This window comes from Zea mays, chromosome 7 (genome assembly GCF_902167145.1).
Source record: "Zea mays cultivar B73 chromosome 7, Zm-B73-REFERENCE-NAM-5.0, whole genome shotgun sequence".
Lineage (NCBI taxonomy): Eukaryota > Viridiplantae > Streptophyta > Magnoliopsida > Poales > Poaceae > Zea > Zea mays.
Window position 1 is genome coordinate 36115212 of NC_050102.1, and position 26836 is coordinate 36142047.

The following is a 26836-nucleotide window of genomic DNA, read 5'->3' on the forward strand; positions in this document are numbered from 1 at the left end:
GTATGATGTTTCAGAAGAAAAGTGAAAATTGTAGAGCTTCAAAATTGTACAATTTTTTAGCATTATAAGAAACAAAGATTCAATTTTTTTGCACCTATCGTTATCCTAATAATTTTAGCTCAAATGCTCCTAATGTCTGACTACGTTGGATTTAGATCAATACCATTCTCCTTGCTCATTTTCGTTATACTAAAAGCAACATGTAAATAGAGCTTCCAAACTTTCATGTGATGTGCAAGTATGAATAATTGAAACATTAACATGCACCTGATTGGATGCGTCGTATTGCACAGGCATCGTATTAGTACTATATTAAGAACCTAATGTGGGCATCTGGTGCTATCACGTCTTCACCCTCCCCACGTCCAGCAGCCAAAAAAATAGTATACAATGAGCACTCGAACCTACACTTCTCTGCTCTAGAAATTTGGGGCTAACCACCAGACAACACATAACTTAGTATTTAGAAATAAACAAAAAATATATTTGTAGCCTAGGCGCCGCTCCCCATGCTCCCCCGTCTTATGGCAATGAACGGACACATACCTAGTTCTGAAATAAGAGAATGAGCGAATTGGGAAAATGGGAAATTATCCATGTGAAACCATTAAGTCCCTGTTTGGGTTATGCTTTTACGACATGTTTTTCTTTTAAAAAAGTAGAATCTAAAGAAAGAGGTATGATGTGCAGTAACTTTTTCCACCACAACCTGCTTTTTATAGTAGAAATCTCACAGCAGGTAGGGATTGCTTGCAAACCAAAATTAAAAAAATTACCCCTGCCACTGATTATGTACGTGCCGGTTTGTTACTATTTTACATCTTGTGTCCTTTTCTCCAATTCCTCTTTGTTCCTCACCAGGGAAAGAGCTCCCATTAGGGTTCCCCATCACCTGCTCATAGCAGCGCATCCTCTGCTCATCGCGACAGCCGTCATCCTAGCTAGCAACGCTCCGTGTGGCGGCGCTCACAGCGCCTGACGGCATTGACCCTTGCTCCTAGCGTAGGTGGCAATCGCATCGCCCTTCCGTGGGCTCGCAGTAGTGGCATTATCTAGCATCGGTTCTCTGCAGCGCCCCAAGCCGACGGTCTCCTAGCTGTGACGACCATCCCCATCAGCGACAACCCTCTCGATGCTCTGTATGTTTTGGAGGCAATGCAAGTGGTATTTTGGAGCATGTTTTTTTGATAATATGTTTTTTATTAAAAACAATCAGAGTACAAGCAGGGGAAAACTTGAGTTGGTGTGCACCTACTTGCGAAATTGAGTTTGTTGTATTATGACTACTAAGGTAGTTGCTGCTGCCTGATTGTTTGTATCCAGATTCACAATCCACCCTCATTAGTTGTTGCTGCCAGCTTGTTTGTTATCCAGATTCATAGCTATAATGACACATTATTTTGGGGGTAGATGGTGTATCTTAGTTGTATGATTTTTTGACATCAGTGTATATAGTTCACGTTTTTACTTTAGTGTTTATAATTTTGCAAAACTTGACACTTGAATAGAGCAGGGGGTATAAAGTCTTTGATCTGCAGAAATACAAGGACCCAAAGGTACTTGACACTTGAACAGAGCATCTCTTCCAATAGACTATTCTAAATTTCTAATGCACCAATATTTTTTGTTGTGCTCTACTACAGTATGGCTAAGAAGGTTGTTTGGGATAATGCAATTTTGAAGCACCTAATTGACATTTGTAAGGAGGGGATTTTAGCTGGTTGGGATAATGACCTTTTTTGTTGTGCTTTACTAAAGTGTGACTTCTTAGCTCAAAGGATGTTCTGAGTTTATTCTATGTTTTTGTGTTGGACCAAATTATATTATCTATGACTTACATGTTCTGGTTTTTTGTTTAGATGCACGATAATATGGAAGACTTAGCAAAAAAGCGTCATGAATCTCTTCACTTACTGAATTATCACAGCATGCTGCAATTCTTGGAAATTTAGGCACTCTTTACAATAAACGGTATTTCCACAAAGGTGAATATAGAGAAACAGAAGCTCTAGAGTCTGGTTATCAATGGGTCATGAGATGTTTGGATCGTTCAAGATATTTTTATAAGATGTTTAGAATGAGCCATGATATTTTTATGGCACTTCATGAAATCGACTCATAATGTTACATCAATTGAGTCACTGCAATGTTTCTATCGATTGTTGGAGGGCCACAGTCTTTTTCCCGAGTTGAAAACCGTTTTGTACGGTTCACATGGACAATTCACATGAAGTTCAAGGAAGTATTGAAGTGTTTGCTTAAGTTAGGAAAAGAAAACGTGAAACCAAAGGATCCAACATTTAGTTATGAACATGAGAAGTTGAAAGAAGATCGTTTCTGGTAATATTTTAAAGGTACCATTGGAGCAATAAATGGATCATATGTTAAGGTAGTTGTGTTGGCTGATGAGGTTATTAACTACACTTGTCGCCATGGATATACATCGTAGAATGTACTTGCGATATGTGACTTTGACATGAGGTTTACATTTGTGGTTGTTGGATGCGGGGTTCTGCACATGACACACGGATCCTTAATCATGTGTTTGGCAAACTTTTCTTATTTTCCTGTCCCTCCTAAAGGTAATCTAATAAGTACTATCTTGTCGACTCTGATTATTTATATTTTGCAATGGTAATTTTATGTCCTTTTTAGATAAATACTACCTTGTGGACTCCAAATATCCAAATCGAGCTGGATACCTTGCACCTTTCAAGGGTACTACGTACCATATATCGGAATTTCGTCATCATCGTGGATGTCCACCGTAAGGGAAACATGAGATATTTAACTTCTTGCACTCCTCGCTCCGCTATGTCATTGAGCGAGCATTTGGGGTCCTCAAGAAAAAATGGCGCATATTGAAAGACATGTCGAGATTCTCAATTCAACGATAGAAGGAGATCATTATATCTTGTTTTGCATTACATAATTTCATTCATGATAGTAAGTTGCTTGATAAGGAGTTTGAGAGGTGTGACGCAGATGATGAGTACATGCCTGGAGCATCAAATGTTGTGGATCAATATCAAGATGGTGGTCCTGAGGTAGGGGAGAGAACGAAGTTACTATGAACACCATTTATGATAGGATAGCTACTTCACTAGCTAATGCAAGGAGTGATTTAAGCTAGTTATATAGATGACAAGTCTTTTCATATGAATGTTGCACTTATTTACAAATGTAGCAATTTATTTTATATGTAGAGATCATATCATTATGATTATTTTACGTACAAACAACATAGCAAGGCCTTAGGGGCATTATAGATAATTTATATCAAATCCACCGTTTTACAACAGGTTCAACCAAACAACTTTCAACTTTTTCATAGCTATCAGCTCACAACAGTTTTTTCATAGCTGACAGCTCACAATAGCTTTTTCATAGCTCACAGCTAAACCAAACGCACCCTTACCTTCAGTTTCTCTAAATTGCCTTGTCTACGATATGAAACAGTATTTTACATGGCTATATGTACAATCTATTGAACATATCTTTATTTGTATCTTATATAGGAGCAACATAAAGACATAAGATAGAAGAACAATAGTTTTCAAGCGATCATTTTTATCTTTTAAGCTTAAAACATAAGGCGAGACGACGTCTTAATAATATATATTTATACCCTATATAACCCACTAGCTTAAGCTTTACAAAACCTACCTAACAAAATCACCCCACACCCACAAACTCTCCTAAATCCACCAACAAATTGACCCAGGCATAACACACCGCCAAAACCAATGGTTCAGATCGTTGGATAATCCCCTTTTACTCACTCAAATCCAATGCCCACTGTTATTTGGATCATCCTTCATCTCTTATCCCTCACATGCGCATCTACCCTCTCCCTATCTCCCCCATGACCCCATCACCCCTCCCCCACACTCATGCCACCGTCCCGGTCCCACTCTCATGTCGCTGACACTAGCCCCTCCCAACCCCCCTTCTCTAGAATCAAAGTGTCGTGGTTTCAGAAATTGGGGACACAGTAAAATTTGTGTTCGGTGGGGAGGCTAGTGTGGAATCACTTTGAATGGTGAAACAAGGGATACCAACAAAGGGTTCATACGAGTTCAGGTTTGTGCCCTAGTCCAGTGTAGTGTTGATCATAGTATTTATTGAGGAACGTGTTACAGTAGGTGCAAGTGTGAGAATGAGGGAGTGCAGAACTCTAGCTGAATGTTCCTGTCTTTGGTTGTTTTACCCCCCTTTATAGTTCAAGGGGGTTCTTACATAGGGACTTGTCATCCGAAGGAGGGCGCGACCTATTGTCTACGGTGGTCCTACTGACGTAGCTCTCTTGACGTTGTCTTCTGGTTCGTGCGGGGTCATATGCCCGATATGGCAGATCAATTCATCTACCTGGTATGTGGGTCACTATAGTGACTCTGGTGCTGAGTTTCCCTATAGTGACGCTTGGTGGGACCGATGGGTTGGAGTCAAAGGGCACCAAGGGTCATATGTGGCGATGCCCCGTCCTATTATTAGGGATTGTCTATCATCCCTCTGGTGTGCCATGGCATTATCCAAGACGATATGTGCATGGCGACGTGCCCTACCATGGCTAGCGTGGGGCAATAATGCCTGCCTTGTCTCCTCGTCAGTCGGGTACAAGCATGCTCCTGATGCGCGAGTGTTAGGAGGGAATGGTTTGGGGGCCCACAAGCGTACTAGCTTCCGTCATGGGCCTTGAGCTTCTCTGCCTTGTGGAGTTGCTTAGCAGGGCCTAGTCATCCGGCCTGCCTCGCAGAGTTGCTCGACGGGACCTTTGGTCCGCCTCATAGAGTTGCTCGCGTTGGACTTGGTCGACCGACCTACATTGAAGAGTTGCTCAATGGGGCCTGGTCGACCTGTTGTGAATCATCTAGGCCCCTTGGTGATGTTTTGGAAATTAATGACAACTGCTTGTGGGCTAACGATTCTTGGAGAAATAAGAATGTAGGGTTGGACCACATAGAACAGGAAATCTTGGAGATTCATAAGCATTGGTTGTGGATCAAGTGAAGGCAAATGTATAACATAGGTTTTGTTTTTGCCGGTCTTGAGGAGTTTAGAGAAGATACTTGACCGGATTAGTAGGCTAGATAGCCGTACTATTAAGAGGGGTCAATGACTTTGATCTGTGTAAAACTTAGTGCCTCATAGAGCATCTAGTGGTTGCATTTGCATGAGGACTAACAACGCTTCAAATTTCACGAGTTAAAATTATTTCAAAAGCTTGTTTGAAAAGTGCAAAGTCTTGGGAGCGCGGACCGTCTGGGTCTTGAGGGCGGACCGTCCGTGATCCACCAGTGGGGTCCGAAGTCTGCCCACTTCGGACATTTACTGTTCCTTTGCACTGCGGACCATCCGGGCCTTGGGGCCGGACCGTCCGCAGTCCTGACCAGAGAAGTCTGCTTTTGGGACAGTCCCTGAATTATAGTGCGGACCGTCCGGCTTTGACGGCGGATAGTCCACAGGTGCAAAATATGATTTGGGCAGGGACTGTGTGGTTTTTAGGTTTTGCACTACGGACTGTCCAGAGGATAAATCCGGACAGTACTGTCTCCAGGTCTCAGACCGTCCGGCCTTGTAGGTGGACGGTCCGCCTGTGCTAACCGCTCTTGGTCAGAAGTCCGGGTGCTTCAAGTTGCCAGGTCATGGACGGTCCGGCCATGGTGGGCGGACTGTCCGGACCTAACTTTTCTGACAGCTCTGCCAGATTTTAAATGGGGAATATAGCCGTTATGTGTACGGCGGACCGTCCGGCCCTAGGGCGCGGACCGTCCGCGTGTGCGCAGAACAGGCGCTTTTTGCTCATAACAGTTGGAATTTGATGGGGGACTATAAATAGAAGGGTAGCTCGTGTGTGAGGTCTCTCTTGGCCATTCCTTGCACACATTGAGCTCATTTGTGATCCTCTAACTCACTCTCTCACACTCTTTGCTTGAGATTGCATCCTAGTGAGAGATTGAGTGTTCCTAGTGCATTTGCATCCATCGGTGATTCTTGAGGCACTAGGTGGTACACCGAGCAAGCGTCATCGGCTTGTTACTCTTGGAGGTTGCTGCCTCCTAGACAGCTCGGGTGATTGTCTCCATCGAGCTCTCCAAGAAGATTGTGGAGAAGCCGCGGTGTTGATTGTGAGGGGTTCGCGCCTACCTCGCCGGAGCGGCAAAGGTGACATTAGTGGAATCGAGGTATTGAGTGATTTCTTGTCCACTTGGCTCAAAGATCAAGTCGTGTCTTGATAGAGGAGCAAGTGAGAGCTTGAAGTCCACCTCAACATGGATTAGGGGTGATCGGCAAATCACCGATACCACGGGATAAAATTCGGTGTCTTTACTTTCTTGCATTACTTATTGCCGTGCAAGTGATTAGTGTTTTGCATATTGTTCTTCAAGTATTCAATCACCTTAGTTGATTCTCATATATTGTTTACTTGTTATCACTAGAGAATTTATTCCTCTTGTTATATTGATTAAATTTCCCTAGTGTTTTTTGATTTTAGTCAAAACCGTCTATTCACCCCCCTCTAGCCGGTGTCTTAGATCCTTCAAGTGGTATCAGAGCCGATGGCTCCATTGTTTGTGGATCTAATCATCCCGGAGTGGGACAAAATGGCTAGTAACAACAATGTGCACATTGGGAAGCCACCACATTTTGATGGGAATAATTATGACTATTGGAAAATAAGAATGTTAATGCATCTTAGAGCAATGTGTGGAAAAATTTGGCCAATTGTCAGAGATGGATTTGTTGTGTTGAAAGAAGATGAACCATCCGTTAGTGACAATGAGAATATCCTTACAAATGATCAAGCCATGAATGTCTTCTATGATGCTCTTGATATAAATGAGTTCAATCGCATCAAGAATCTCACAACCACTCATGAGATTTGGATTAAGCTAATGGAAATTCATGATGGAACTACAATTGTGAAGAGTGCCAAACTATATGTGTGCAAAGGGAAGTTTGAGCAGTTTATTATGAAAGAAGATGAGAGTGTATCCGATATGTTCAACCGGTTAAATGAGATAGTGAATGAACTCAAGGGACTTGGTTTTAATGTACTGAATGTGGATTTCACTCACAAGTTCCTTAGATCACTTCTGGAGAAATATGAGACCATTGTGACAATGTTAGTAAGGAGTGATCTATCTACAACTTCTCCAACCGAAGTATTGGGAGAAATTCTTACTCAAGATATATTCAAGAAGTCTCAAGCCGATGCTTTAAGTTTGGCAAAGAAAGTGAAAAATGAATCAATTGCTCTCAAAGCTAAAGCCTCAAAGGCAATTGAAAAAGAAGATAGTAATGATGAAGAAAATGAAAGTGAGAGTGATGGTGATATGGCTCTATTTGTAAGGAAATTCAACAAATTTATGAAGATGAAGAGAGGTCAACCTAGAAGAGGTCAAACATCAAGAAGAAATGCTTTCAATGATAGAAAGTGTTTTGAGTGTGGGGAACCCGGTCATATTGCTATGAATTGCCCAAGCAAGAAGAAGAAGGGCAAAGATGAAAGTGACAAGAAGAAAAAGAAATTCTACAACAAGAAGAAAGATGGCAAAGCCTACCTAGTTGAATGGGACTCGGATGATAGCTCTGATGATGATGATGATGACACCTCATCCAAGCTTAATGCCGGAATTGCCATCAAGGAAGCTCCCTCACTCTTCTCATCCCCCATTGTCTCATGGCAAAGGGAGATGCTAAGGTAAAAATCATCACCGATTTAAATGATATAAATGATGATGTTGTTGATGATGATGGCTATTCATATGATGATCTTGTTAGAATGTTAGGTGAGGCCGATGACTACATGCACAAAGAAAAAGAAAAATTTAAGACCTTGAAGGAATTGTATAAAAACCTCCAAGTGTATTTTGAGGAGCTCAAGACCTCTCACAATGACCTAAAAGAAAATTGTGAGAAGCTTGCGGATGCTCAAAAATCATCTATTGTGCATGAAGTTGTGGTGGTCACTAAGGATGTTGGAGTCACTTGTGACTTACTTGATAGTCTTACAAGTGAACCACTACCTACTAACTCTATTTGTGATAAATGCAAAATTTCTCTCAATGATAATATTGCTCTTGATGAATCAAAAATCATTGTTGAGAATGAAGTGTTAGTAGATAGAGTAAATACTCTAACTCATGACGTAGAAAAGGCATATGGTGGAAAGGCTAAATTGGATTTCATATTGGGAAGTCAACGGTGCTCACTTAACCGTGAAGGTCTTGGATATGTTCCCAAGAAAGGAAAGAATGCTTTTATAAAGCAAAAGACATTGTTTGTGAAAGAATGTGACAAAGTGTGTCACAAGTGTCACAAGAAGGGACATGTTAAGAAAAATTGTCCTAAGCTCAAAAATGTATCCTCCACTTGTTTTGAGCATTGTTATGTTCTTTCTCATAATGCAAAAGGTGTTCATGCTAAATTTGTTGGTACTTCAATTGTTGGAAACAAAAAGAAAGCTATTTTGGTGCCAAAGACCTTGGTCACTAACATCCAAGGACCCAAGCAAGTTTGGGTACCTAAAAGAGATTGATTTCCTTTTGTAGATGAACTACAAGGCGGGAGGGAATCATTGGGTGTTAGATAGTGGATGCACTCAACACATGACCGGAGATATGAAAATGTTCATCCAAATGAGTGAGGAAGATTGCTCAAATTATGATAGTATCACATTTGGAGATAATCGCAAAGGAAAGGTTAAAGGATTGGGTAAAATTGCTATTTCAAATGATCATTCCATATCAAATGTGCTCTTGGTTGAATCTTTGAATTTTAATTTACTATCCGTAGCTCAATTATGTGATTTAGGATTTAATTGCAATTTCACGGTTGAAGATGTTATTATCTCTAGTGTTGATGGTAGCAATCTTAAGTTTAAAGGTTTTAGACATGAAAATCTTTATCTTGTTGATTTCTCATCTAATGAGGCAAAGCTCACAACTTGCTTATTCTCGATAGCTTCACTAGGTTGGCTATGGCATAGAAGACTTGGTCATGTTGGAATGAAGCAACTCAATCGGTTAACCAAGCATGACTTAGTACGTGGCTTGAAAGATGTGAAGTTTAAGAAGAACAAATTGTGTAGCTCTTGTCAAGCCGGGAAGCAAGTGACAAATACTCATCCAAATAAAAGTCAAATGTCCACTCATCGACCTTTGGAATTACTTCACATGGATTTATTTGGGCCCACATCATTTGTGAGTATTGGTGGTAATTCTTATTGTCTTGTGATTGTGGATGATTATTCAAGATTTACTTGGGTTTATTTTCTTCGAGATAAATCTAATGTGTTTGAAACATTCAAGTCATTTGCTATATTGGCTCAAAATCAATTTGATTTTGATATCAAGAAAGTTAGAAGTGATAATGGGTCGGAATTCAAAAATGCAAGAATTGATGAATATTGTGATGACAAGGGTATTAAACATGAATTCTCTTCCAAATATACCCCGGAACAAAATGGTATTGTTGAAAGAAAGAATAGGACTCTCATTGATATGGCTAGGTCTATGTTAGCGGAATATAATGTATCGGATTCTTATTGGGCCGAGGCAATAAACACCGCTTGTCATTCATCAAATAGACTATATTGTCACAAGCTTTTGAAGAAAACTCCATATGAATTGCTCATTGGTAGAAAGCCAAATATCTCATATTTTTGGTTATTCGGTTGCAAATGTTATATTTTGAGAAAGGGAAGCCAACTTTCTAAATTTCAGAAGAAATGTGATGAGTGTTTTCTTCTTGGATATTCATCAAATAGTAAGGCTTATAGAGTTTTCAACAAAACTCATGGCATTATTGAAGAAGCATATGATGTTGAGTTTGATGAAACAAATGGGTCTCAAGATGAAAGTGACAATCTTGATGATGTTGGTGGAACTCAATTGAAAAATGCAATGAAAACAATGGCCATTGGTGAAATAAAGCCAAAGGAAGATGATGATGAAAATAGTGTGGTTGTCATTCCTTCATCTTCAACTCTAAATGAAGAAGATCACCAAAGCCAACAAAATGATGAAATTATGGATACTCATGATCAAGGTACTTCAAGACATTCGGTTCCTCCTAATGGTTCAACTAGCAATTATCAAACGATATCAAGAATTCATCATTCTATTGTGAAGGATCACCCGGTTGATCAAATTGTGGGTGATATTAGTAAGGGTGTTCAAACTCGCTCTCGTATAGCTTCATTTTGTGAACATTTCTCTTTTGTATCTTGTATAGAACCTAACCGTGTAGATGAAGCTCTACTTGATGTTGATTGGGTGAATGCAATGCATGAAGAATTAAATAACTTCACTCGAAATGAAGTTTGGGAGCTTGTTGAGAGACCAAAAAACCACAATGTTATTGGTACAAAATGGGTGTTTCGCAACAAGCACAATGAAGATGGTGTAGTAATTAAGAAACAAGGCAAGATTAGTTGCACAAGGATATACTCAAATTGAGGGATTGGATTTTGGGGAGACTTTTGCTCCCGTGGCAAGATTAGAAGCAATCCGGATTCTTCTTGCTTATGCTTGTGCACATAATATCAAGCTCTACCAAATGGATGTAAAAAATGCCTTTCTAAATGGTAAGATTAGTGAACTAGTGTATGTTGAACAACCTCCCGGTTTTGAGGACCCCAAAAGACCTAACCATGTGTTCAAGCTTTCTAAAGCTCTTTATGGGCTTAAGCAAGCTCCACGCGCTTGGTATGAAAGGCTTAGGGATTTCTTGCTTTCTAAAGACTTTAAAATTGGGAAGGTTGACACTACTCTATTCACTAAAAGAATTGGCAAAGACTTATTTGTTTGTCAAATCTATGTTGATGATATTATTTTTGGATCTACTAATGAATTATTTTGTGAGGAATTTGGAAAAATGATGTCAAAAGAATTTGAAATGTCTATGATAGGAGAATTGAGCTTCTTTCTTGGTCATCAAATCAAACAATTGAAAGATGGAATTTTTATAAGTCAATCAAAATATTTGAAGGACAAGCTCAAGAAGTTTGGCTTAGAAAATGCAAAGCCTATCAAGACTCCTATGGAAACAAATGGTCATCTAGACTTAGATGAAGGAGGTACTATGGTTGATCAAAAACTTTATCGTTCAATAATTGGTAGTTTGCTTTATATCACCGCATCTAGGCCCGATGTTATGTTTAGTGTTTGCATGTGTGCTCGATTTCAAGCTTCACCTAGAGAGATTCACTTGAAGGCCGCAAAAAGAATTCTAAGATATTTGAAGTATACTCCCAATATTGGTCTATGGTATCCCAAAGGTGCTCAATTTGAATTAATTGGATATTCGGACTCGGACTATGTAGGGTGCAAAGTTGATAGAAAAAGCACCTCCGGTTGTTGTCAATTTCTTGGTAGATCCCTTGTTTCATGGTCTTCTAAAAAACAAAATTCGGTTGCTCTCTACTACCGAGGCAGAATATATATCGGCCGGAAATTGTTGTGCTCAACTATTATGGATGAAACAGACTCTATTAGATTATGGGATTATTTTCAAGAATGTGCCTCGTATGTGTGATAATGAGAGTGCGGTTGTGGGGGATAGATATCCCCTGGGTCCACTAAAGAAGTAAAAGGCCTCACGAAAGGCCCAAGGGCCCAATAATTCGTAAGGTCGTTCTTTCGTGGGCCTGGGGGGGAACAACCAGCAAGTGAGAACGATATGAGGCCAGATTGGTGCAAACCCGGATGGCCCACATCGTCGGGCAAGCGACTGCAACGGAGACCCGACTTTCCCGCGCTGGAGCTCCCATACAACGGAGCCGTGCGAGGATAAGTCGGCGAGGATCACGCAGGATAAACTCGAGAGGTTCACTATCTTTTAGTTACTTGTTGTTATCATATCCAAGTGTATTGCCCCACGGTCGAGTATATAAGGCCTAGGGGGCACCCCTTCAGAACGATCGACCCTTTACTTAGCCACCCACGTCAACTCTCTATATTCTCAATCTAGAGAGCCCTCTTGTAACCTCATTCACCAAGCATACTCATCAGGACGTAGGGTGTTACGCATCTCTAAGCGGCCCGAACCTGTAAACCTTGTCCACTGTCCCTCGTGCGATCGGCACGAACCATTTTGCTACAGTTGTCGACACCGTCCTACTCCTAAAACACCTTGAGGGGCAACCCCGGGTGTGCGGTCGGACCCAAAACACCGACAGCTGGCGCGCCAGGTAGGGGGTGTGTCGACGATCCAAGCTAGCTCAATGGCCGTCACTTTCCACAGCAAGATCGCCGTGCGTCCCGGATCTGTATTCTGCTTCGGGACAATCTCGTCCGTAGCGGATGAAGAAGGAATTCTACACCGCCTCGCAGATCTGCCGGAACAGAGGTCTCCTCCAACCAACTCCGAAAACGCTGGAAAGACGCTACCTCCGGCTCTTCGGAAAAAGATCGTCTCCGGGGAGGCTGGAGCTAGAAGCTCGCTGACCCGGAAGACTCCGCTGTCCACTTCCCCGACGAAAGAATGGACACGGGTCGTGAGAAAGAAGGAGACAAGGGCGAGGCAAGTCGTTCTTCCCGTTCCTCCGGCCTCAAAGGAGAACGGAAAGAAAATCGCCGCGACAGCAGTACCGTTCTACCCCGACGTCCTCTTCATCGGGAGAGCAGAGTCGCCCGCCGTCTCTGACGATGAACCGACCGCGCCTGGAGAAGAACCACCTCAGCGAGAATCCCGCCAACGAAGAAACCGACGCAGGAACGTTCGGCGGCATCACGCAGCTGGAGAACGGGATCCGGAGCAGCCTGTCTCGCGAGACGAGGTCTCAGAGATAGGAGAAACTCCGGAAGAACGCGTCTTCAGGGAACGAAGGAACTCCCGACGACGTGATCGCCGGCGGACTCAGGAGCAGGCTGAGCAAGATGCAAGGCAACGACGCGAGAATCCGCTCTTCGGGCGCAACCTGAACCCCGACTTTGCCCGAGCTATGAACACGCCGAGTGAAGTCGGAGGCGTTTTAGCTCGGATAGCTGACGGTCTTCCTCGGACTCCCGACGCCGAAGGATACCGACGCCTGTTCACTCAGGCGGCCAACCATCTTCTACCGCTCGCTCACCCGCCGAACGATTTGCGACACGCCATCAACAGTCGCCGAGACGCGCGAAGCTCTATCAATGCTTCGCGCGAACGGCGGCATGAGAACGAAATTCGCCGTCGGGAGGAGTATGACCGAGATCATGGCTTCCCGACTCAAAGCCAGGCCACCCGAACTGAGTCGGCAACAGCTTCAACTGGTGGTACCACCCGGGGACGGTCGAGGAACCACCACCGCCACTCCCCTCCCCGGGACAGACGTCATCCCCGACGACAGGAGGACACATGCGGAGTATCCGCCCTTACTCCGCGCCTTAGGGCCATCCAATGGCCTCCCAACTTCAAGGTATCCAATGTCGACAAATATGAACCTAAGCAGGATCCAGGGGGTTGGTTAGCCGTCTACACCACCGCTGCTCGGGCTGCCGGAGCATCCGAAGACGTCATGACCGCGTATCTGCCCATCGTCCTTGGGCAAGATGCGCTGCAGTGGCTACGACATCTACCCCGACACTGCATTGACGACTGGGGAGACTTCAGTCGACGTTTCACCGCCAACTTCCAGTCTCTCTCCGACAAGCCAGCGCAACCATGGGACCTCAAATCCATCAAGCGCCGGGGGGATGAGACTCTCCGGTCATACCTTAAAAGGTTCCAGACCATGAGAAACCGCATCCCCGAGGTCACGGAGGCGGCCGTGATCGAGGACTTCTACAGAGGATCTAACGACTCGGCTTTCGTCCGAGCCATACTACAAAAGGCGCCGACTACCTCCGAGGAGCTGTTCCGTGAAGCCGACCTCTACATCACCACCGACGAGCGGGCCCAGGATCTCATCGGAGGAGCAAAGCCTGCACCGGCAGCACCACGACGTGACGCGAACCAGCCATCCGACAAACGCTGGGAGAAGAGGCCTCGTGAAGAGGTACACGCTGCCGGACCACCCGCCTCTCGCGCCCGAGGAGGGCCTCGAGGAGGCGAGCGCACGCTGGATGACATCCTCGACGCCCAGTGCCCGTACCATAAGGACATGCGCCACACTCTCCGCAACTGCCGGGATTTCAAGCACTCCGTCGGGCATGGCCGACCCTTCCAACCCTTACCACCTCCTCCGCCGAGGGGAGGACCAGGTGAACCACGACAGCCCCATCAGTCGGAGGAGGGAGGAGGAGGAGGAGCTTTCCCGCGCGTTGACAGGGAGGTCAACGTCATCTTCGGCGGACATGGGTCGCAGGAGAACAAAAGACAACAAAAGCTCAACGACCGCCAGATACTGGTGGCGACCACCGGCCCTCCCGCCCCATACCGGTGGTCGGAGCACCCAATCACTTTCACTCGGGAGGATCAATGGCTCAACTTTGACCATCCAGGCAAATACCCGCTCCTCGTCGATCCGGTGATCCGAGAGAGCCGGGTAAAGAAGGTGCTAGTGGACGGGGGGAGCAACATCAATGTCACCTTCCCCCGTACGCTCCAAGGCTTGGGAGTTCACCTCAAAGAGCTCCACGAGTCAGACACTCCTTTCTTCGGCATCGTGCCGACAGAAGGGGAATACCCGCTGGGCCACATCTACATGCCGGTCACCTTCGGGACTCCGGATAACTACAGAACCGAGTTCCTGAGGTTCGAGGTGGCGAACTTCGACTGCGGGTACAACGCCATCATCGGAAGGCCGGGGCTAGCCAAATTCATGGCCATCCCGCACTATACCTACATGATACTGAAGATGCCAGGACCGCAAGGAATCATAACTGTGCGCGCCGACTTCCAAGGCGCCGCAGAATGTTTCCGAGTGGCCATCCAAGCAGCCCTCACCACCAAGCCGTCGACGGTTCCTTCTACGCCGGCGAACTCTAAGCCTGAGGAAGACCTCGCCGTACCGGCAAACGAAGCTCAGGCCGCGACCTCTATGCGGCCGACTAAAGAAACCAAGCGAATCAACCTGGGGTTTGCTGATGAGCGCAAGACGGCCATCATCAGCTCCAGCTTGAATGACAAATAGGAAAGCGCGCTCGTCCAGTTCCTGCAAGATAACCGAGACGTATTCGCATGGCAACCTGCGGATATGCCGGGAGTCCCGAGGGAGTTGGCCGAGCACAAATTGAAAGTCTATCCTCAGGCGAGGCCGATCCGGCAAAAGCTGCGTCGTTTCACGCCGGACAAGAGAGAGGCCATTCGTGCCGAGTTAGCTCGCTTGGTCGCGGCCGGATTTATTAGAGAAGTATTACACCCCGAGTGGTTAGCCAACCCTGTTCTTGTACTCAAAAAGAATAAAGTGGATTGGCGCATGTGCGTCGACTATACTGATCTCAACAAACACTGTCCGAAGGATCCCTTCGGGCTCCCGAGGATAGATCAGGTGGTGGATTCCACCGCTGGGTGTTCTGTGCTGTCTTTCTTAGATTGCTATTCCGGGTATCATCAGATTAGTTTGGCAAAAGAAGACGAGGAAAAAACGGCGTTCATCACCCCGTTTGGTGCCTTCTGTTATACCTCCATGCCGTTCGGCCTCAAAAACGCTGGAGCGACTTATCAGAGAGCCATTCAAACATGCTTAGCCGATCGCTGGGGCAAGCGTGTGGAGGCTTACGTAGATGACGTGGTGATCAAAACAGAGAATCCGGAAAACTTCATCGAAGACTTACAGCTGGTTTTCAACAGCCTGAGAAGATATAGATGGAAGCTTAATCCTGAAAAATGTGTTTTCGGGGTACCGGCAGGAAAGTTGCTCGGATTTATTGTCAGCCACCGGGGAATTGAGGCTAATCCAGATAAGATTGAAGCTATCATGAAAATGGAAGCTCCTCGGTCGCAAAAGAAGGTTCATCGACTCACTGGATGTATGGCAGCCCTGAGCAGATTTATATCCAGGCTGGGAGAAAAAGGTCTGCCATTTTACAAACTACTCAAGAAGGTGGATAAGTTTCAATGGACTTCAGAAGCACAAGAAGCTCTAGACGCACTGAAGAAATTCCTGACAACACCACCAGTACTAAAACCGCCCCGGCGAGCTACGCCGACTCAACCGGCTGAAGATTTACTGCTATATATCTCTTGCACGACTCACGTGGTAAGCACTGCGTTGGTAGTCGAGCGAGTGGAAGAAGGGCATGCCTATCCGGTACAACATCCTGTTTACTTCATCAGTGAGGTTCTAGGCCCGTCAAAGAAAAAGTATCCTCAGGTTCAGAAGCTATTATATGCAGTACTTCTAACTGCCCGCAAGCTGCGTCACTACTTTGACGATCACAAAGTCATAGTAGTTACTGGTTTTCCAATAGGGGACATTCTTCACAACAAGGAAGCCATTGGCCGAATAGCCAAGTGGGCTTGCGAGTTGGGATCCCATGATATCGAGTTCCGACCTCGCACTGCCATCAAAACTCAAGCACTGGTCGATTTCGTATCAGAGTGGACAGAACAGCAAGTTCCAGACAATCCAGAAACGGCAGAAGTATGGCGAATGTATTTTGATGGCTCGCTGAAGCTGCAGGGAGCGGGAGCAGGGATTCTCTTCACCGCACCTGGAGGCGAGCACCTCAAGTATGCTCTCCAGTTGCTATTCCCGGCCTCTAACAATGCAGCCGAGTATGAAGCTCTGATACATGGACTGAACATCGCCATATCACTAGGCGTCAAGAGATTGATGGTATACGGAGATTCTCTGGTAGTCATCAGCCAGATAAACAAGGAATGGGATTGTTCAAGTGATTCAATGGGAAAATACTGCGCCGTCGTCCGAAAGCTGGAAGATAAATTTGAGGGTCTGGAATTTCATCATATAGAAAGAGATCGGAACACGGCGGCCGATGTACTGTCCAAACTCGGATCCGGTCGAACTCAGGCCCCACCCGGAGTCTTCGTGCAAGAAATTCTGCAGCCGAGTATCTCAATGGATCAAACAGAAGAGTGCAACATCATAGGTCAACCCGAGTCAGACTCTGATGACTGGAGAAGGCCGATCATTAAGTATATAAAGAATGAAGAAGAACCAGACAACAAGAACTCGGCAGAGCGAATTGCCAGGCAGACGGCTCACTATACACTCATTGGGGAGACATTATACAGAAGGGGTGCATCGGGCGTCCTCATGAAGTGCGTTCTCCCGTCCACTGGGAAGCAACTTCTGGAGGAGGTCCATGCTGGGCAATGTGGAATACACGCAGCATCCAGAACACTAGTCGGGAAGGTTTTCAGGTCAGGATTCTATTGGCCAACGGCAAAGAACGATGCAGCCGAATTAGTTCAGAGATGCGAAGCTTGCCAATACCTGTCAAAGCAACAGCACATGCCAGCACAGCAGCTACAGACCATACCAGTAACTTGGCCTTTCGCATGCTGGGGATTGGATATGATTGGACCTTTCAAGAAAGCTCAAGGAGGATACACCCATGTATTGGTGGCAATTGACAAATTCACTAAATGGATAGAGTTCCAGCCCATTGCCTCTTTAACCTCCGCTAAAGCCGTGGAATTCATACAAAGCATAATATTCAGATTCGGGATACCAAACAGTATCATCACTGACTTGGGATCCAACTTCACTAGTTCAGAATTCTTTGACTTCTGCGAGCAAAAGAGCATTCAGATTAAGTACGCATCTGTAGCCCATCCGAGAGCCAACGGGCAGGTTGAGCGAGCCAATGGAATGATATTGGAGGCACTCAGGAAAAGGGTCTTTGATAAGAACGAAAAATTCGCAGGAAAATGGATAAGAGAATTGCCTTATGTTGTTTGGAGCTTGAGAACCCAACCTAGCCGAGCCCTGCATGGGAACACCCCTTTCTTCATGGTCTATGGGTCGGAGGCAGTGCTACCTGCTGATCTCAAGTTCGGGGCGCCAAGGTTGATCTTCGACAGTATAGCAGAAGCTGAAGCCACCAGATTAGAGGATATTGATGTACTCGAGGAGGAACGGCTAAATGCAGTGATCCAATCAGCACGATACCAGCAGACCCTAAGGCGCTACCACGACAAAGCTGTGCGGCAACGTTTCTTTTCGATAGGAGACCTCGTCCTCCGCCGAATTCTAACGGGGGAGGGACGGCACAAGTTATCACCCTTATGGGAAGGGCCATTCATAGTAGCAGAGGTCACTCGGCCTGGATCGTATCGCCTCACCCAGATGGATGGCACAGAAGTTGGGAACTCCTGGAACATAGAGCACCTCCGAAAGTTTTACCCCTAGCTGTATTTCAAAACAAGCCGGGGCGACCATGTATTCTGTAATAATGGAAATACGTCATCAATAAAGAGAAATTTCAAAGATACTTGGCTCGTTTATGATTGACTTGCATTCTCACTAACTCGGGGTGACCACTATGCCCTACAAACGGAGCAATCGGCTTAAGTCGGCAACGACTTAAGGCGGTGCAACATGCTCACGCTTACTTAACTCGGGGTGACCACTATGCCCTACAAACGGAGCAATCGACTTAAGTCGGCAACGACTTAAGGCGGTGCAACATGCTCACGCTTACTTAAACTCGGGGTGACCACTATGCCCTACAAACGGAGCAATCGGCTTAAGTCGGCAACGACTTAAGGCGGTGCAACATGCTCACGCTTACTTAACTCGGGGTGACCACTATGCCCTACAAACGGAGCAATCGACTTAAGTCGGCAACGACTTAAGGCGGTGCAACATGCTCACGCTTACCTAACCTAGGGTGACCACTATGCCCTACTAACGGAGTTATCAGCTAAAGTCATTGACAGCTCAAGCCGGTGCAGCTTACTCGCGCTTATGCAATTCAGGGGATGACTTCCATATCCCACAAACAAACTTCATAATCATCGTGCGTTGTTTCATTACTACAAAATTACGAACTAATGAATTCTGATACAATAAGAGAGTAATTATATCATTCGAATGCTGAGCTGATGTCCTCTAACAGATACTTGATTATGCTAACCGCGCGCTCAAAGCACGCAAAATGTTTTCTATTTGGCAATGTCTTTCTCAGGAGCGACCGACGAAGAAGGGCGACTTGAGGAATCAGGGGCAGCGATCACGTCAGCCCTTATGTCCTCAGGAACAACCACGCCGGGTCTCCTCATCAAGATTTGTCCTGCCCGAATAGCCTTGTCCATGGCTTTATCGCGCTGGGCTTTGAGAGTAGCTGCAGTCTCTTCGGCAACCTTAGCAGCCAGCCGAGCGGTTTCCAACTCCTGGGCAATGGTTTTCTTGGAAGTCCGGAGTTCTTTGATGGTGGCATCCTTCGCTGATAGCAATCGCCTAAGGCTGGTCATTTCATCCACAGATTCTTGCAACCTACAACGCTGATTGTCCAGTTCCTCCATTGTGAAACGGTGGCTCCTCTCCAAGATGGTCAGCGAGTTGCTAGAATCACGATACAATCTGTCCAGATTGTCGCGAGAAGCAGCAAGGATACGTTTCTCTTCCTACAAACAAAAATCAACTCCTTCGGAATCCAAGCAAGTAATAAGAGCATAGCAAGGTGAGGCACGGTCTCGTAAGTTACCTTTTCAGAGTCAAGCCGAGCATGAAGAGAAGAACTCAGAGCGTTGGCGTCATCCAAAGCAGCGGAGACTTGATTCAGTTCAGTCTGGCTTTGAGAATACTTCTCCTCGAAGTCAGCGCACCGTTGAGCCATTTCAGCTTGATCTTGGGAATATTTTTCTTCAAGAACTGCAATCTGCCGAGTCATTCCTATCAAGGGGTAATCAAATGAAATAAGGTCAGAAGGTAAAACAATCCACGAACAAAGGCAAAGAAGAAGAAGGAAAAGAGCACCAACCAGCATTTGTTGCCTCCAACTCGGACACACGACGTTGAAGCGACACTGGATTCCAGCACGCAAGAGACGAAGCCACTTCCGGGACAGAAGCACCCTGCAATCTCAGCTGGCTGGCCATCCCATTCACTAAAGCCTGATGAGAAGAACAGATGAGTATAATGGCAACAGTTCATGCAATGTAGGGATCAAGCTACAATACAGCACAAATACCTGGAGGTTGGAGAAGAACGAAGGTATTCCCAAATCAGGAGAGATCAGTGGATAATCAGGTACAAGACCACCATCCGAAGCAGCTTGCAACGGATCAGTAGGAATCAGCTCAGTGCCTTCGACAGAGCCAAACGCCAGATCAGCGGGAACGCTGCCCTCTAAAGCAACTCCCTGATTCGGAATTTGGGCTACAACCATGCAGCCAGAATGTGGAGGCAAACCCGCGTGAACGTCCATGGAAGTGCAGGAAGGAGACCCTGCTCGGGCACCCTCGGGGGCTGGGTAACAGTCGGCACTGCCCACTCGAGCCGGGTCATCTCCGGCAACACCCTCGGGGGCTGGGCAGTGACTTACACTCTTCGCCCGAGCTAAGTCATTCCTGGCGACATCCTCGGGGGCTGGACATGTGTCAGCACCATTCTTGGGGCCTAGGCTTTCTGCAGTAACCACCTCTAAGGTTGACAGGCCTTCAGCCACTTCCATGGGACCAGGACAATCCAAGTCAGCATCCTGACCCTCGAGATCGCGCTCTAAGGTCGACGAGGCACGGGATGACCTCAACCCAGCATCAGGCACGGCAGCGCAGATCTCTGTTGCATCAACATCCACAGGCTCTGATAACAAATCCTCTGGGACCATATCCTCTAGAGTTTGATCAAAGTTGGCCAGGGACAGTTCTTGCAGACCAATAAGGGCAGACAAAGCAGGAGAAGGAACTCCACTACTTCCACCGCTGGCAATGAACTGCCGACTGTTTTTCCGAGTTAATGGAGTTTCATTTTCTTCCTCCTCATCTTCCACAGTAACAACACAAACAACATCCTCATTGGGGTCAGCAGCAGGCGGAGCACACCCATTGGGATCAATGTCAGCAAGGCCAGTTGCAGTCATTTCTTCAGCAGCAGGAGCTAAGGTACTGGCGTCCTCATCAAAACTAGATACTCGCCGGAGGCGTCTTCTCTTTTTCTTTTGCTCGTCAGCAGAAGGCTCAGGCTGACTGGTTCGGCTAGGACGCCTCGGGCGAGTACTGACAGGTTTCGGGACATCCAAAGTTGTATCAACCTCCGGGAGGGGCACCACTGCCAACGTACCATCAGGAGCAGCATCGGATGAATCCTCAGCTAACAGATCAAGCATGTCATTTATGTCGGCATCACTAGGGTTCAGAGGCACTTCAAAATAAACCTGCCGTTCATCATCTGGAATCTCCCCGAGCGAAGCAACCAAAGTACTGACTTCTTCATCAGAGGGTCGCACTCTAAGACCCAAATTGCTATCAGTCACGGGTGGATTGGACACAAAAAGGGTGAAAGCTTTGGGAGAAGGAAGGTTCCAAGCCGAGTAAGCCACTGGAGCACCAACGTTTGAGACTTTACCCCTGAGGATCATCTCAAGTCGGCTTACCAAGTCAACAGAAGGAATTCTCCTATTGGTAACTCGGGTTGAGTCGGCCAGCCCTCGATAAAGATATGCCGGATAAGCCCTGTCTTTCAGCGGCTGAATGTTCTTGAAAACAAAATCCGTGACCACAGCTTCAGCGGTCAGACCTCTCTCTTTCAGTAATCCGACTTCAGAAAGCAACACGCCTGCCTCGGCCACCTCTTGATCCGTGGGAAACTCAGTCCAACTCGGAGTACGAACGTCTGGCTGTCTTCCTGACCGGGAGGGGAGAGAATTTCCATAGTTATCAACTATAAACCACTCCAGACGCCAACCTTTAATGCTGTCTTTGAGGGGTATTTCGAGATACTCGGTTTTCCGCCCACGACGCATCTCCAAACTGGCACCTCCGACCAACTGATGTTGCCCCCCGGCCATCCCAGGACGGCAGTGATACAGATACTTCCATAAACCAAAATGCGGCAGCACGCCGAGATAAGCTTCGCAAAGGTGAACGAAAATAGAGATTTGGAGAATGGAATTAGGGTTCAAATGAGTCAGGTTGATGTGATAAAAATCAAGGAGGCCACGGAAAAAAGGAGATATGGGAAGGCCGAGGCCGCGGAGAAGGAAAGGAGCGTAAACTACTGACTCGTGGGTATCTTCGGTTGGGACGGTAGTCCCGTGGCAAACCCGCCAAGAACAGAGTTCCCGCGGAGGAAGAACCCCGATGGAGACAAGGCGGAGGAGCTCAGCTTCGGAAATAACAGACGTATGGTTACCTGCGAAGGGTAACTGACTGTTGGGGTCGATTGCGGGGATCACAGCAGCAGACGAGTTCGCGGTTTTCCTCTTGGGCGCCATCTTGCTTCTCGTTGGCAAACAGAGTAGGAGGCGAGTGGCGGAGAAGATTCAGATGCGGAAATGCAAGAACTAGGGCACGGAAAGCAAAGGCGGCTAAAAGCGCGACTCTTAAGGGATATTCTTGAGCCAGATACCCTTTCAAAAAGTGCCCAGTCATCACCCGGCGGTTATTTCCAAAATCCCAGCATGCCACATGGATATCCGACAGTTATTTCCAAGAAAGCCGACGTGCCACTTCATCACTCGGTTATTATCCTCAAAGTAACTCGTGAAGCTGGCTATCACTCGGCGTTGCCTCTAAAACGCCGACCACGTGTTCAATCGCTCGGCGTTGCCTCTAAAACGCCGACGCCGACCTCCAATCACTCGGCGTGTCCTCTAACACGCCGACCACGTGTTCAATCGCTCGGCATTACTTCTAAAATGCCGACGCCGACCTTCCATCACTCGGCGTGTCCTCTAACACGCCGACCACGTGTTCAATCGCTCGGCATTACTTCTAAAATGCCGACGCCGACCTTCCATCACTCGGCGTTGCCTCTAAAACGCCGACCACGTGTTCAATCGCTCGGCGTTGCCTCTAAAATGCCGACGCCGACCTCCAATCACTCGGCGTGTCCTCTAACACGCCGACCACGTGTTCAATCGCTCGGCATTACTTCTAAAATGCCGACGCCGACCTTCCATCACTCGGCGTTGTTTCTAAAATGCCGACCTCGTGTCCAAATCGCTCGGCATTACTTCTAAAATGCCGATGTCGACCTTTAAACACTCGGCGTTGCCTCTATAACGCCAGGCTCGTATTCTGTCGCTCGGCATTACTTCTAAAATGCCGATGCCGACCTTCTATCGTTCGGCATTGCCTCTAAAACGCTGGTCTTGTGTTCGATTGCTTGGTGTTACTTCTAAAACGCTGATGTCAACCTTCACATCGCTCGGCGTTGTTTCTACTATATCAAAAGAATCAGTTCAACATTCAGAAAAAGCAACAACGAGTCATCGAAAAGGGGGGGTCAACGACAGTTCTTCATTAAAGGGAAGTTAATGAGTTTACAAACCAACTCTTCGCGAGTTGGTGCTTCCCTACTTCTACTCTACATTACTACTACTACTAAACTACACTAATTACTACTACATTATTCTAACTATACTAATATCTAAAGACCAGTGGCGTTTAGCCACTGGCCCTGCTGCCGCTGCCCTTGCCGCCGCCGCCTCCGGTGCTGCCCACGCTGCTGCCGCCCTTGGTGCCGCCCTTGCCGCCGCTGCCTCCGCCGCCGTTGCCGCCATCACCGTCGTCGTCGTCGCCGTCATTGTCGTCGTCGTCATCCTCGCCCTCGCCGCCGTCCGAGTCCTCCTCGTCCGAGGAAAACTCAGACTCATCCGAGCCCTCGAGCCCGGAGCGCTCGACGGCCCGGATGTACGTCCAGACCTCCGCCGCAAGCCCCTGGGAGTCGTCTGAGTCATCAGACGACTCACGCAGGGGGATGGGAGCCGGAGACCCCTCGGACTCAGAGGAGAACTCCTCCTCTGAGTATTCCGAGTCACCAAACTCCTCCGATGGAGGAGTCGGCTCACGCTTGCGCTTGTTGTTCTTGCCCATGGCGGAAGCAAACAGAAAGGAGGAGAAGAAGGCAGTAAAGAGCAGCGAAGAGATGTGAAAAAACCAGAGAAGCAAAGGGGTTATTTATAGAGGGGAAAAGCAACTGCTCGCTTCCAACCGCGGTCGCTGAGCAGTCGCAAGGCATTCAATAAGCACTCCCACCCATTTGAAGACACGTCAGACGGCGGACGCCGTTTCATGCAACACTACACCCATTGGGACTCCAGTCAACAGTGCAAAGGATATGATTACACTAGCCGTCCCATCGCATTACTACTCAGAAGCAGTCGGCTAAAACACTCAGCGTACCAAGCCGTCCCTTGCCCACACCCATTGGGGGGGGGACGCCCAGGAATTATCAGTATATTTTTCAAAACGGTCACATCCGTGCAGGACATGCATTGAATACCTCAAGACAAAAATGAGATATCAGTAAGGATCAGAGGAAAGCCAAATATAGCCAGCAAAGTACAAGATATGGCCGACAGAAGCGATGTGAAGACTAGACGGAGAACGTCCGTCAAACGTCCAATCAATCGCAGAAGCAAATAAATTGCACCACCTAGCAAGATATGGATGGATTACAAACTCGGCTGCTAAAGACAAAATATATGCTGACCTCTGCAGCAAAGTTTTGATGACATAATGCTGACTTCCAAAGCATAATGCGAATAGCTTCATGCCAATTTTTTCAAGCAAAAGGAAGACCTTCGAATGGATTATCCTCAAAAAATCCATTTGAAAGTCGGGGGCTACACCCATTGGGTGCACCTCCGGTGCACCCCATGGAGTATCATTCTAAACCGATATAACGTCGACTTCTAAGGCGTAGAGCAAGATTGAAAAGACCAATTCTCAACCGAGATGCAGGAGTGCGAATGGAGATAATCTTTGGGGAAGACCTTCGAGTAGATTATCTTCTAAAATCTACTCAAAGGTCGGGGGCTACACCCATTGGGTGCACCTCCGGAGCACCCAATGAAGTCCAGAATCTTACGATCCAAAATGCCGACCTCTAAGGCACAAGCACAAAACTAAACTTTGGTCGAACGAGAGATCAGAGCAAGAGAAGACAGCAGGGAGTCACTTCTTGGACCTTGGATCTTTGAGTTGATTACCTCTAAATCAACCCAAAGATCGGGGGCTTGTGGGGGATAGATATCCCCTGGGTCCACTAAAGAAGTAAAAGGCCTCACGAAAGGCCCAAGGGACCAATAATTCGTAAGGTCGTTCTTTCGTGGGCCTGGGGGGGAACAACCAGCAAGTGAGAACGATATGAGGCCAGATTGGTGCAAACCCGGATGGCCCACATCGTCGGGCAAGCGACTGCAACGGAGACCCGACTTTCCCGCGCTGGAGCTCCCATACAACGGAGCCGTGCGAGGATAAGTCGGCGAGGATCACGCAGGATAAACTCGAGAGGTTCACTATCTTTTAGTTACTTGTTGTTATCATATCCAAGTGTATTGCCCCACGGTCGAGTATATAAGGCCTAGGGGGCACCCCTTCAGAACGATCGACCCTTTACTTAGCCACCCACGTCAACTCTCTATATTCTCAATCCAGAGAGCCCTCTTGTAACCTCATTCACCAAGCATACTCATCAGGACGTAGGGTGTTACGCATCTCTAAGCGGCCCGAACCTGTAAACCTTGTCCACTGTCCCTCGTGCGATCGGCACGAACCATTTTGCTACAGTTGTCGACACCGTCCTACTCCTAAAACACCTTGAGGGGCAACCCCGGGTGTGCGGTCGGACCCAAAACACCGACAGCGGTAAAATTGGCTACCAATCCGGTCCAACACTCAAGAACTTAGCATATTGATATACGACATCACTTCTTAAGGGATCATGTTGGAAAAGGAGATATCTCTATTTATTCCATTGGTACGGACGATCAATTAGCCGTCATTTTTACAAAGCCATTGGATGAAACAAGATTTTGTACTCTAAGAAGTGAAATGAATGTGATCGATCTCTCAAATGTGGCTTGAAGTTGATTGCACATGTGTAGTATTGCATTTCGACTCTGAATATGCTCTCTATGCTATTTATTTGGTATTTTTGATGCATTTTTCATCTTAAATTGATCTAAGTAGTTTGATATGAAAAATTTGCATTACTCAATTACATAATGTGTATATGCATGCATACTAACCCTTGGATTGGTCGAAATGTCCATATGTGAGCACCAATTCGGATTTGAAATTCAAAATCAGAAAGTGGACAGACATTGGAAAACTGAGTATCAGGCCGCGGACCGTTCGCCCATGGACCGCGGACCGTCCGCAGTATCAGGAACTGGACAGTCCGGTCAGCAATGTAGACAGTCTGAATTCATCAGGCCGCGGACCGTCCGCCGCCCCTGCGCGGACCGTCCGCGACAGGCAGTAAAGTCCGGCAGAGGCAGCCGACTTGTTATTTGTGCTCTTTGCAACTCCTCTCTTGCTCTCCACTCGCCAAAAAGTCCCCTTTGTCGATTGTGCGCGGACGGAGAAGAGAAGTTACGCACGGACAGTCCGACAGCTTGTGAAAAGTCCAACCAACATGTCGTCATCACGGTATTTCATAATCTTATGGATTTCAACAAATTTCTTCTCTTTTGGGATTATTCAGATTTCCTCTCTGATCTAGAATTGAGCAATAGTTTTACAAATCTGATTGGTGGGATTGTTAGTGCTACTCACTATGAATGTTGTGCAAAAATTTGAACTCGTTTGGATGGATATTCTCTGAGGAATCATCATTTCAATGATTGAGGCGACTAGGGTTCTAGAGAGTCGCCCCTGGCCGGTCGCGGACCGTCCGCCTAGTGGGCGTGGACTGTCCGGACCTGTGGCGCGGACAGTCCGGCCCACTAGCGCGGACAGTCCGGACCCTGACAGAGCAATGCACTTCTTTTCTCTCTGATTGTGGCGATTGGTATCAACTATTCATCTCTGGATGTCTGTCACATTTATT

At 46.7% G+C, this 26836-nt stretch overlaps 1 long non-coding RNA gene across 1 annotated transcript; it reads left to right on the top strand.

Moving 5' to 3' along the window:
• The first annotated feature begins 849 nt into the window (after positions 1 to 849).
• Positions 850 to 3226, top strand: LOC109941008 (uncharacterized). The gene is made up of 2 exons (XR_002263852.2): positions 850 to 2582; positions 2656 to 3226. It is a non-coding gene; the product is annotated as an uncharacterized lncRNA (long non-coding RNA).
• Positions 3227 to 26836: the final 23610 nt, after the last annotated feature.